Raw genomic sequence first — 12,816 nt, 5'->3', positions numbered from 1 at the left:
AGGAAGACCCTCAACATGATGGATTGACACAGTGGCTGCAACAATAGGCTCAAGCATAACAATGATTGTGAGGATGGTGCAGGACCATACAGTGTTTCATTCTGTTTTACATGAGGTTGCTATGAATTGGAACTGATTTGAAGGCACCTAACAACAACAACAACAATAAACCCAGAGTTTAACATTCTTTAGTTTGGTATATTTATGCAACATATATTGATTGAATGATTAAAACACTTCAGGCACCATCCTAAGGTATCTTGGGCACATAGTAATGAATAAAATACTGTCCCTCCTCTCATGGAGATTATGTTGTAATGAGACTGACAGCCAAAAAAGAAATAATAAATTTATAATTACAAGTTGTGATATTTATTATGAATAAAAAGAACTGGGTACAGATATAGAACAAAAATAACCAGTATTAGAATTCATAATGAAATAGAATTTTAAGTGATACCTCAAAGATGAGAGGGAGACAGCCATGGAAAGAATCACAGTTTCAGGCAGAGTGAACAGCATGTGTGTGAAGGTTCTAAGAACGGTGTCTTAGGCTGGGTTTTCTAGAGAAGCAAAACCAGTAAAGTGTGTAAATATATATACAGATAGAGATTATATCAAGGAAACAGCTCACGTGATTGTAGAGGCTAGAACGTCCCAAGTCCGTGGATCAGGGTAGAGGCCTCTCCCAAGTCACACAGCTCCAGAAGCTGGCAAGCCCAAGATCGGAAGGTCGGAGAACAGGGTTCCCACTCACAGGTTGTGCAGATCGACGAATCCCAGTTCGGCGGATAAGCTGACAGCTCAAGTCCCAAGAATGGGAGATTAGATGACAGGAAGCAGCCGCGGGATCCAGAGAGAGCAAAAAGCAAGAACATCTGCTTATATACAGATGTGGGCCACACCCCCAAGGAGACTCCCTTTCGTCTGATTGGCTACTCACAGTATATTCAATCATGGGAGTGATTACTTTAAAACACGGAGAATCATGGCCCAACCAAGTTGACACACAATTTTAACCATCATAGACGGAATGTACTTGACATGTTCAGGAACTGAAAGGTTTCAGTGTGGTTAAAGTGAGCAAGGGAACAAACAGAATGAGAAGTAGAAAAGGTGAGCAGGAGTGTGATAAAAGGGGAAACTAGGATAGATATCATGAATAGATTTTTTGTAAGCGCAATGGGAAGCTATGGAACAATTTTAAACAGGCACGTGACATAATATGATTTACAGATTTTTATAGAGAGGTTTTGTCCAGATTTTACTGGATTTATTTCCAGATACCTAATATTTTATTCCACGGAAGTGGGAATCAAGAAATCTAACGGTGTAGGGCATTGAACAAATCTGCTTCAAAAGACCTCTTTACAGTTTTAATAAGCAAAGATGTCATTTTGATGACTCAGGTGTGCCACTAAGGAGCCCTGGTGGCACAACAGTTAAGTGGTTGGCTGCTAACCAAAAGGTTAGTGGTTCGAATCCACCTAGTTGCTCCACAAGAGAAAAACTGCTTCCATAAAGATTACAGCCAAGAAAACCCCATGGGGCAGTTCTCTTCTGTCACGTGGGGTCACTATCAGTCAGAACCAATTTTTGACAGTACCCAACAATCACAATGGTGCACCTGACCAGAGCCATTGTCTTCTGAATTGTCTCATATGCATGCAAAATCTGGGCAATCAAAAAGAAAGACAGAAGAAGAATTGATGCATTCAAACTGTGGTATTGCAGAAGACTAGTGGATATACCATGGGCTGCCAGAAGAACAAACAAATCAGCCTTAGAAGAAATAGAACCAGACTGCTCCTTAGAAGTGAGGATGGTGAGATTTTGGCTCAATTACTTGGGACATGTCATCAGGAAAGACCAATGGTTAGAAAAGGACATCATGGTTAGTTAAGCAGAGGGTCAGCGAAAATAAAGAAAACCCTCGATGAGATGCATTGACACACTAGCCACAACCATGGACTCAAACATACCAACAATCATGAAGATGGTACAAGACCAGGGAACATTTTGTTCTGCTATATTTAAGGTCACCATGATTTGGAGGGCCCAACTAACTACGATAAATATTTTATAGCTATTGTAAATGGCATCTTTTAAAAATATTAATTTGATTGTTGCTTATGTAAAAAAATACAATTGATTTTATATTACTTTGTTTACAGGATTTAGCTAAGTTCTTATTAATTCTAGCAATCTGCACATATTTTAAATTTTCTATTTTCACAATCAGATTATCTGCAAATAATGACAGTTTTGTTTCTTCCTTTCTAATCCTTATACTATTCTCTTGCCTTGGTCTATGTGATAGGTAACATAATGCATGTTTATCTTGTTCTGTATTTCATAGGAAATGTTTTCTGTATTTCCCCATGAAATATAATGTTTGCTGTATGTTTTCTACAGTCATCTTTTTTTAGACTAAGGAAGTCTCTTTCTAAGTTAGCTAAGAACTTTTAAAATAATAGATTGATGTTGAGTTTTATTAAACAGTTTTATTTGAGACAGTCATGTGATTTTTCTCCTTTAATGTGTAAATGTGGCAAATTAAAATGACTGATTTTATAAGTTAAACTCTTGTCACAGATTGAATTATGTCCCCCAAAAAATATGTGTATCAATTTGGCTGGGCCATGATTCCTGGTATTGTGTGATTTTCCTATACGTTGTAAATCCTGCTTCTATGATGTTAATGAGGGAGGATGGGCGGGAGTTGTGTTAGTAAGGCAGGACTCAATCTACAAGACTGGATTGTGTTCTGAGCCAATCTTTGAGATATAAAAGACAGAAGTGAGCAGAGAGACAGTGGGGGCGTCATACCACCAAGAAAGCAGTGCCTAGAGCAGAGTGCATCCTTTGAACCTGGGGTCCCTGCACAGAGAAGCTCCTATTCCGGGGGAACATTGATGAGAAGTCCAACAGAGAGAGAAGGTTTTCCCCTGGCGGTGATGCCCTGAATTTGGACTTTTAGCCTACTTTTCCATGAAGAAATAAATTTCTCTTTGTTAAAGCCACCCACTTGTGGTATTTCTGATATAGTAGCATTAGAAGGCTAAGACAATTCTGCTTTTATTTCTCATATAAAACCAAAATAATCATGAAGTACATTATTTTATGTACTGGAGTTAGTGTACTAAGATATTAGATTCAGTGAGATATATTTGCATCTATGTTTGCACGAATGATTGGCCTATTATTTTTCCTTTTCTTAGCTGCCATTTTTGGATTATGCTGGCCTTATAAATAGTTCTGAAGGAATTTTTGTAAGAGGAGAATTAATTCTTACTGTTTAGTGAGGTATCTACAGTAAAGCTATGTAGGCTTTAGTTTATCTTTAAAGTATGAATTCAGTTTATAACATAGTAATAGGATTGTTTATGTTTTCTATTTTTTCTGTAGGTTTTGGTAGATTGTATACATTATAGAATTTTTCAAATTTGTTGGCATAAAGTTATACATAGTATTTTGTTAATTTTTATTTCTGTAATAACTGTGGGAACGTTTCATGTTTAACTCCAAATATTGATTATTTTCTCCTTTTATCTACATTTATTAATCTTGCCACACATTTATTGACTTTGTTACCTTTCAAATTTCAATGGTTAGCTTGCATTGTTCCTTTACCATAAGTTTTCCATTTTATTAATTACTCTCTTAACTTTATAATTTATTCCTTCAACTGTTCCAGAGGTTCATGTTGCTGTTTTTTAATTTTGTTTTGAGTTTTTTTTCTTAAACTGAATTCTTAGCTCATTAAATTTTCAGATATATTTTCTAATAATTATGTTAAAGGTTAAAAATTCCCTACATACTTTTAAAACTGCATCCAGCAATTCTTTATTATCATTAAGCTCAAAATATTTTCTTGTTCCCATTATGATTGTTTCATTGCCCTATGAGTTATTTAAAACTTTTTTTGCTTGTTTGTTTTGTTTTGTTTTGTTTTGTTTTGTTTTTGATTCCCAAACATATGGGAATTTTCTAGTTATATTTTTGCTATTTATTTGTTACAAATGTAATCAGGTCAGAGAATAAACTATGCATAACTTAAATCCTTTAAAATACTTTTAGATTTGCTTTATATTCTACTATATGATCTTTTCTTTTTTTTTTTTTAATGATCCCTGTCAGCTTAACAAAACAGGTATCCTAAAGTTTTTGGGTGCATTATTTTTTTCAGTGTATGTCATTTAAGTCAAGTTCACAAGTTCATTATGTTACATGTGAGTTTTTTTTTTATTTTTGTCTGGATACAAATTTAAGTTTTTAAAACAGTGAACGAGTCTTTTCTCAGTTAAAAATAAACAAACGAAAACCTCTATTTCTAATTATGTTTTTGCCTTTATGCCCTTTTTTTTTTAAATACCACTAGAGCTTTGACAAAAAGAGCCCTGGTGGTGCAGTGATTAGGTGCTTGGCTGCTAACAGAAAGGTTGGCAGTTTGAACCCACCCGCCGCTCACTGGAGAAAGATGTGGCAGTCTGTTTCTGTAAAGATTATAACCTTGGAAACCCTATGGGGCAGTTCTACTCTGTCCTAGAGTGTCAGTTAGAACTGACTCACTGTCAATGGGTTTTTATAACTTTGGAAGAGTTTTTGTTGTTGTTATTTCCATTGTATAACCTTTTAGATATTCTTTTGTTTTCAACCTTTCTACATCCTTATAGTTTAGGTGTCTTCTTGGAAACTGCTTATAATTTGATTTATGCATATGTGTCTGTGTACATGTGTATTTATATCCAGTCTCACCAAGTTTGATTTTTAATTGGAGAATTTGGTGTATTTATATTTAATGTTACATCTGATATACATAAATTTAAATCTACTAGCTTAGTTTATACATCATATTTGTCCCATATTTCTATGTTTATTTTCTCTCCTTTCTTAATCTTTATTATTGGTTATATTTGTCATTGTGAATTTGAGTTTTTTTGTCTTTACTGGATTATAAATTATATACTCTGTTTATAGAGATTGCATTAAACATTACATTATGCCTTCTTGTGTCAAAAATTCCTAGTTATTTCAAAAGAAATTTGTTTTATTCATTTATTTTTCTGAAACAAATCTATCCTACAATTCACACATACCTTTGTAGATAGATGGGACCATGTGGCTGAGTTTCTTTCAAAGGAATGTGAATGGAAATAATGTGCAACTTTTCTGGGCCAACTTTTAATTAGCAGATGTGTCTACGTGCCTTCTTTCTCCTATGCCATCTAAATGCAGATGATGATGAGTTCCCAGAAGACGGAAAATCTTCAAAAAAGGAAAAAAAAAAAAAAAAAGAGTGCGTTCCTGTAACACCAGGTATATGAAATCTCCCTTACCTGCTAACCTGTTAAGATCTCCCTCATTGGACTTTTATGTTAGTGGGAAATAAGCTTTCATTTTGTTTGAGCCATTTTATATACATATATATATATGTACATATATACCTTGATCTATCAGTTACTGCAATTAGTGTTATTCTTACTAATATAAAATAAGAATCCTGAATGAAGTTGATGTCATAACAAATTTATTATTTATAACATTGATTCAGCAATCCAGTGAAAGACCCCGAGAAAACGGATACAGCAGACTAGAAGGCTTGAGGATTTCTGGAATTCTGTTGCAAGACATTTGGTAAGACTGTAGCTTGGAATAGATTCAAAACCAGATGAAATGCCTGCTTACTGACCTCATAGCTTCAGGAAAAATAAAGTCAGAATGTTAGTATACATTGATTGTTATTTGCTGTGTATAGCAACATTTTGAAAGAAGGGAAATATCTTAGAGGAAAAATTGGCCAGTTTGCAAGCAAAAATGAAAGGGAATATATAGAGTATTGATTTTTTTTCTATCTATCATACCTATTTCTTCTACTTCTTTTCACTCCAATTTTAACGTGGTATGATGTGATTTTAGTTGTTAATGAATGTCACTTTGACAGCTATGTGGAGAATAGATTGGAGGGAGGCTGGAATACAAGTAAAAAGACCAATCAAAAGGATATTACAAGATTAGAGAAGATGATTACTTAGATTAGTAGAAAGAGGGGCATAAATATACTGTTTGACTTGATATATATTAATAAATTATATTTTACAGACTAAACCCCAGAGGCAAATTACATATTGGAGGCAATAGGAAGGGAATGGGAAATAAAAGAATTATTACCAAGATTTGCATAAGCAACTATGTAATTAGTTGTGCCATTTCTTGAGAAAGAAAGATAGGAATAGGCACAGATTTGAAGAAAAGCTAGGATTCAGTTTGGGTTTACATGTGTTCTCCACAAATCCTCTAAATCGAAATCCAGATATTTTCATCTTGCCACCTTTAGCTATCTACAGGGTATAGGAACCGTAAACAATAAGTATCATACAGAGACAAAGGGAGAGGAACCAACAGGTATCATTCTTGATCAGCCACAGAGATGATACCCATTACTAAATAGTGCTCAGTCAGTAGCCTGGACTCTAATGTTTCAAAATAGTAATACTTCCTGTCTTGGAGGAGAGGGATTGATAGAGTTATCTTATATGAGTGAGAAAAGAGGAAGGTAGAAATAGTTCCTTCACTTAAAAATATAGAGGATTTGGGGTAGATTGGATTGCAGAAGTGAGGGAGGAATAAGGGAAAGTAAAGAGTCGAGTTTGACTCTGGGTCCCATATTTGGATTATACGTGCTGAACTAAAGAGCAGAGAAGCAGAAGGCAGTGGCAAGATACAGACGAAAGGTTTATTTTAAAACAGTTCCCAGGGGATATCATGTAAAACTATTAAAAGATTTAGATGCCTGGAACTCTGAGCTATTCTCTAGATACAAAAAGTATTAGTTCCACATATAAATAGTAACTAGGATCTAGTATATTTTAAGGAGCCCTGGTGGTGCAGTAGTTAAGAGCTAAGGCTGCTAACTGAAAGGTCGGCAGTTTGAATCCACCAGCAGCTCCTTGGAAACCCTATGAGAGCAGTTCTACTTTGTCCTACAGGGTCACTGTGAGTTGGAACCTACTCCATAGTGCCTAACAAGAACAACAACAAGTATATTTTATGGGGTAGGTTGAGGAAAAAGAACTGCAAAAAAGTGAAGTAGTTAGAGAAAAAAGAAAACAAGAAAGTGTATTATGAAGACAAAGGAATGAGCATTTTAAGGAGAGATGGAAAGCACATTTATTGATATCTATGTAAAATTGTTGTTGTTATTAGCTTCTGTCTAATCTGGTCCCCAGCTCATGGGGAACCAATGCACAATGGAGCTAAATGTTGCCCAGTCTTGTGCCATCCCCATGACTGGTCGCTGATAGGACTATGTAAGCTAAGCACCATAAAATGCTCCCTGCTTTTAGCAACGAGAAGAACCATAGATATCTCGAGTCCTACAGAAAAAAGCAAAAGATTGAAAGGAAAACACACCTGGCTAAGTTTTTTCTTAAAACCTGAGCAAGTCTTAATAAAATGGTAGTTTACAAAATCTTATAACACAGAGTGAAATATATTTGAAGTACTACACTTTAATCACAAAATTATATTCAATCTCTTAAAATCATTTTTTAAATATTCTGTTTCACATTGGAAATTGCATGAGTTAGATTTATTTATATATCTGTTTATTGCTTTCCCACACAGAAACAAAAATAGCCCATCTGTGATTACATATTACTGTTTATAAATTCCAAATCTGCTCCCTAAAAATTCTTGGCACACCTCCATAAAGGCAAGTGTATATATACTCTGAATTATTTTTTTACTAAGAATACTTGGTATCATACATATACAACCTGTGCTAGAGTTAGTTGGGAACATAAAATTTAAAGTCAGTACAGTACATATGTAAGTCTCTACAAGCTTTATAGAAGGTATTAGCTCAAACCACCTTCTCACATTCTATTAACAATTTTTGGGGGATAATTTTTTTAAGCCATCACGCTTTTTTTTACAGGCACTTAACATCTATCTAACAAATCATATGTCTCCCTTTTGCTTCATCTCAACTTGTATAATTTAATTTTAAGATGCAGCTTTTATCATAGAAGTTTTTAGGAAGTAATTTATAAGCTCAAACTAGCTCAAATCAGCACTTCTTATCAATTTACTGGCATTTTTTATGTTTTCCTAAACTACCTAAGTAGATAATGTGTCCTTGTCTTTTTAAATCTGAATAGCAATTATCCCATTTCAATAAGAGTTTGTTTTTGAAAGACGAGTAAAGTGTTGTTGTTTCATCCATTAACTCTACCTAAACCCAAGTCATTTTATTGTCCTTCTTTTGGCTGAACCTGTCATCTACAAACAGAAAAGTAGAGATATGCACCCTTTCCAGGGTAATAAGCCTGGAGCACAGGGTATAGAAGGAAGATATTTTTGAATTATAGAAAAACACTTTGATTTATTTTAGAATAACTTGTAAAATCTGTCTTCACAGCTATCTGACTTTAGAACAAATTTGAATGTGATATTTACATGATAACCCAAATGTTTTATGCTTTTGTTCATTCATTTTTTTCTTTTGCTATGGACATTTGTGACTATTCGCTGAAGATCCTAGAACCTTTTAGACATAGTGATTAATTATCATTTCTTGGCATCTATTAATTCTTTATATGCCAAGAAAAGCTCCTGAACTTCTGGTATTTTTACTAAGCATTTTACGAGTTCCAGCAAAACGACCAGCGTATATAACCTCTTTCATTAGTTTTTGTGACTTTTCTTATAACATGTACGTTTATCTTTTAGCCATTAATAATCAAATGCTCTTTTAGTACTCCTTATCATTTTATTACTGCAAAATAATAGCTACATTGGCAAGTCTTCCTATTTCAAACCCTGTTCTTCATTTGTCACCTACTACTACCTCCTGATTTCTCTTCAACCTTCTCTTCAGTCTTCTGCTTTTTCTCGGTCAGTTTCTTAAATTGACGTATTGCTCCAGATTCTTTATCCAGTCCTCTCATTTTTCTTCACATTCTGTCTATTGATGATTGCCCTTTTATCAATGATTTGATTGAGAATGATTTTTTATTCCGACCTCTAGCCTCTACTCAATTTTTAAATTCCACCCTCTCTTTAAAATACAGGGCATTTTTGCCTTAAAATGTCCCATCTTCCCACACCTGCTACTCCTTCTTTTTCCCGTCTATATACCTGGAATGTTCTTCCACCACACCTTACATGACTTGTTCTCTCACTTCATTTAAGTCTGTGTTCAAATGGAACCTCCTCTGAAACGTCACCTTTCAGTGAGTAAAAGATCCTTCTCACCTCCCATTCCCACTCAGTCTTTCTCTGCCTGACCTATTTCATTTTTCTGAACAGTACTTATCACCATCTGCAATTAATTACTTGTTTGTTACTGGTTTATCGCCTGTCTCTGCATTAACCATTAGGAAAGACCTCATCAGTCATTCCTCTGATTCGGCCAAAGTGCACTGTTAACCTTTTTCTAAGCCCACCTCACAATTTTCAGCCTGTATCTTCCGTTTTTCAGTTCTTTATTTATTGATAGAGGCCCAACAGAAATGATAGAATGACACTTTTGCTACGAAGCTCTCCATGATTCCTGTGGCTAATATCTTACCCTGATACTTTTTATACAAATCCTCTTTTGAAACTTCTATCATGGATTTTAGCACATCCTGCCTCATGGTATAGTATTGGGTCAGTGTTTTTCTACCGCATGAGATTATGTTTCCTTTCCAATCAACAATACTTGATACACCCACGAATCCTTCCTATAGCAACAGCGTCTTACTCATTTTTATATCTTGCAAGGGCCTAACATAGTAACTTGCATGTAGCAGAAACTCAATAAATTTTTAAGTTGGTGAATCTTCCTATTCCTGAAAAATATATTAAATTTTGCCAGTTGAATCATATAACACAGTTATAAATTTTTATTATTTGGGAAAAAATCTGTCATTAATATTGTGGTAAGGCAAATAACACTGTTCTCTCCTCTTTTTATTTGTTTTATATGGGTTCTTGTTTTGTTTTTGCATACTGGGTTTTCCTACACAGGGAAATGCCTGCAGCTTCCATTGACTTTTCGCCACTTTTGCTAGTACACTGCCTATGGTAAATTGAAAACCAAATGATATGAACACCCCACTGAGGTTATATTTGTTAAGTGAACCATATTGAGTGGGTCAGACTCACAATCGCTATTAAAAACCTAGGGAAGCCCAGAGAGCAACACTTCCTCTGCCTTTAGCAGCTGCTCTCCTAATCGTGTTTCCCTTACCGATGACAGACAGGCTACTGGGAGGCCTCCTATGTCTCTTGGACTTGAACTTCTTATACTGACACTAGACTTCCAGATTAGTTTGACATAAATAGCAGCTGCTTTGGCCTCTTGTGATATAATTTTTTGACAAACTATCTGATGTCTTATCTAAGAGGCAGAAGTAGAAATAACATCGAGGGGGATTTCATTTTATTTACTGAACTCATGAAATCCAGGATTTGTATATGATACAAAAATACCTGTCAGAAATGTCATATGTTTGCTCACAAAAACAATTGGTCTTTTAAGATTCATTATATTTTCCAAATCTCAAAAAGTGAGCACTGCAATTTTATTTAGTTTATATGGTTAAATTTAGTTTTATATTATTTTATATTATTTAGTTTAATAAACTAAACATAGTTTGTGAAATTTAGATATACAGCTTTTATGGTACATCAGCACAATAAAAATCAGCTACAAAATTCAAATTGACACAATTATTGATTATAGATTTTTCACTCAATAATCCAAATCATATTACTGTCATTGTTGGGTTTGTTGGGAAGGGAGTAGAAGAAATTTATAAAATAACTCACTACTTCCCTATTGAAAATTAAAATTCAATTTGATTCCCTAATATCCTTAGCTTCACTATGAAGAAGTTCTCTTATATCTTATAAACGCAGACTTGGAATGAATCATTGTTTTGGCAGTTGTGTCACAGTGATGGCTCGTATAGAAGGTGTGAGCCAAAAAACCCTATTTGTGTGTGTGTGTGTGTGTGTGTGTGTGTGTGTGTCTGTGCGCGCACGCGCACGTTTCGTTCTTTTTAACATAAACTGCTATCTAGTCAGGTTGCCATAAATTATGCAAGTGTAATTAATTTGTTTTAAACTGAATTCAAGACTTTACCTTGTTACTTTTTCCCATCATCTAAGAAATCAAAATTATGTTGAAAATTAATTCTGTCATCTAAGGAAATGGCCATCCCCTTCTGACTTACGTCGTCTAAGAGCATAAGGATGGCTTCTGCCCAGAACTTTTACAAAAATGCTAAAGTGGCAGGACAGAGGACACAAAGTTTTGAAGAACCACTTTGGACTGTTATCATCAAATATTTGCTGTATTACTTCCAGGTAAGCCCCCAGACTGATTTCCCTGCTTCCACCCTTGTCCTTGCTCCCCTGAGTCTATTCTCTACCAGGAATCCACAGTGGTACAGTAAAAGCAAGAGTCAGCTTATGTCACTCGTTCAAAATCTTCTTCTCATTGCTACTAAACTGTTAATGCTTTATCCACCTTAGTTGTCCTGTTTGGAACATATCATTGCTCACTGGTAAAACCTTGCCATTGACCCATGCTGCCTCCCAGCACATTCTGCTTTTTTTGTTGTTTGGTTGTTTGTTTATTTTTAGTATTCTAGAATTTTAACAAATTTTTCATATGTTCATGTATAGAAATTGAAAAAATATTTGAATCATATGAAGAAATAAAAGATGCTTTAATCTAGCAAAATCAAGTTAGATATATTTCTGGTCCTTTTCTATGATATATAATACATGTATTGCATAATGTATAAGGATATCACAACAATAACATGTATTATGGTTTTTCTTTTTTTTTTTTTAAAGCAAAAAGAACGTTTTATTCGACCTATATTCAAAATGGCAAAAGTGGGAAATGGACAACCATGCTGCCAGAGCCATGTCTGCTCAAGTCCAAGGAAATATCACAGAACAGACAAAAGTGGGAAAATGGACAAGCATGCTGCCACAGCCATGTCTGCCAGAGTCCAAAGACCATTACAGAATCATCAGTGTATATTAATGTTACAAATTGGCAAAACCATTGAAAGCCTTTTCAGATTGGCTAGAAACTGTGATCCTACATTTTGAATTCTATTGTTTTTACTTGGGTTGTAGACATTTTCCCATTCTCTACATTCTTTTCCAAGTGAATTGCTCTTAAAGGCTACAAAATATTACAAAATATGAATGTACTAATTGAGTTTTCAAACTAGAAGTATGAATAATTTAGAATTTCTTTCTTTTTTTTTATCTTACCTGTTTTCTTTTTAATTTTCAATAACACTATAAGGAACATCTTTGAACATGAAACAGATTCCACATAAAATTAGGATAATATCTCAGAAATAGTGGATAAATTTTTCAAATTTCTTTTTGTTCACTAATCTTCTGTTTAGCACTACAGTATAGTATTCTGTCTGGAACTGAGAGTAAAACAAAACAGAACAGAACAACAAGCCGTAGGTTAACACTTGAGTCAAAGAGAGTGCAAGGAGACATAACTGTAGAAAGGATGAAATAAAATTCTCTTATTCAAAAAAATAATTTAAAAATAACTATGCCCGTAATCTCATTACCTCTTTTCTGAATTATTGCAATAGCCTTCAAACTGGTCTCCCTGCATCTGTCCTCACTCTCCTACAGTTGATTCTTGACAAAGGAGCCAAAATGTTCACGTTAAACAGAGGTCATATCATATCATTCTTGTACTTGAAACTTTCTTTGCTCAGTATTTCACTCAGAGTTAAAGCTAAGGTCCTTTTATTGCCCTGCAAAGCCCTGCATGAT

This window comes from Trichechus manatus, unplaced genomic scaffold, assembly GCF_000243295.1.
Source record: "Trichechus manatus latirostris isolate Lorelei unplaced genomic scaffold, TriManLat1.0 scaffold00003, whole genome shotgun sequence".
In the NCBI taxonomy this organism is placed as follows: Eukaryota; Metazoa; Chordata; class Mammalia; order Sirenia; family Trichechidae; genus Trichechus; species Trichechus manatus.
The sequence above is the reverse complement of the archived record's forward strand: the minus strand, read 5'-3'. Positions refer to the sequence as shown.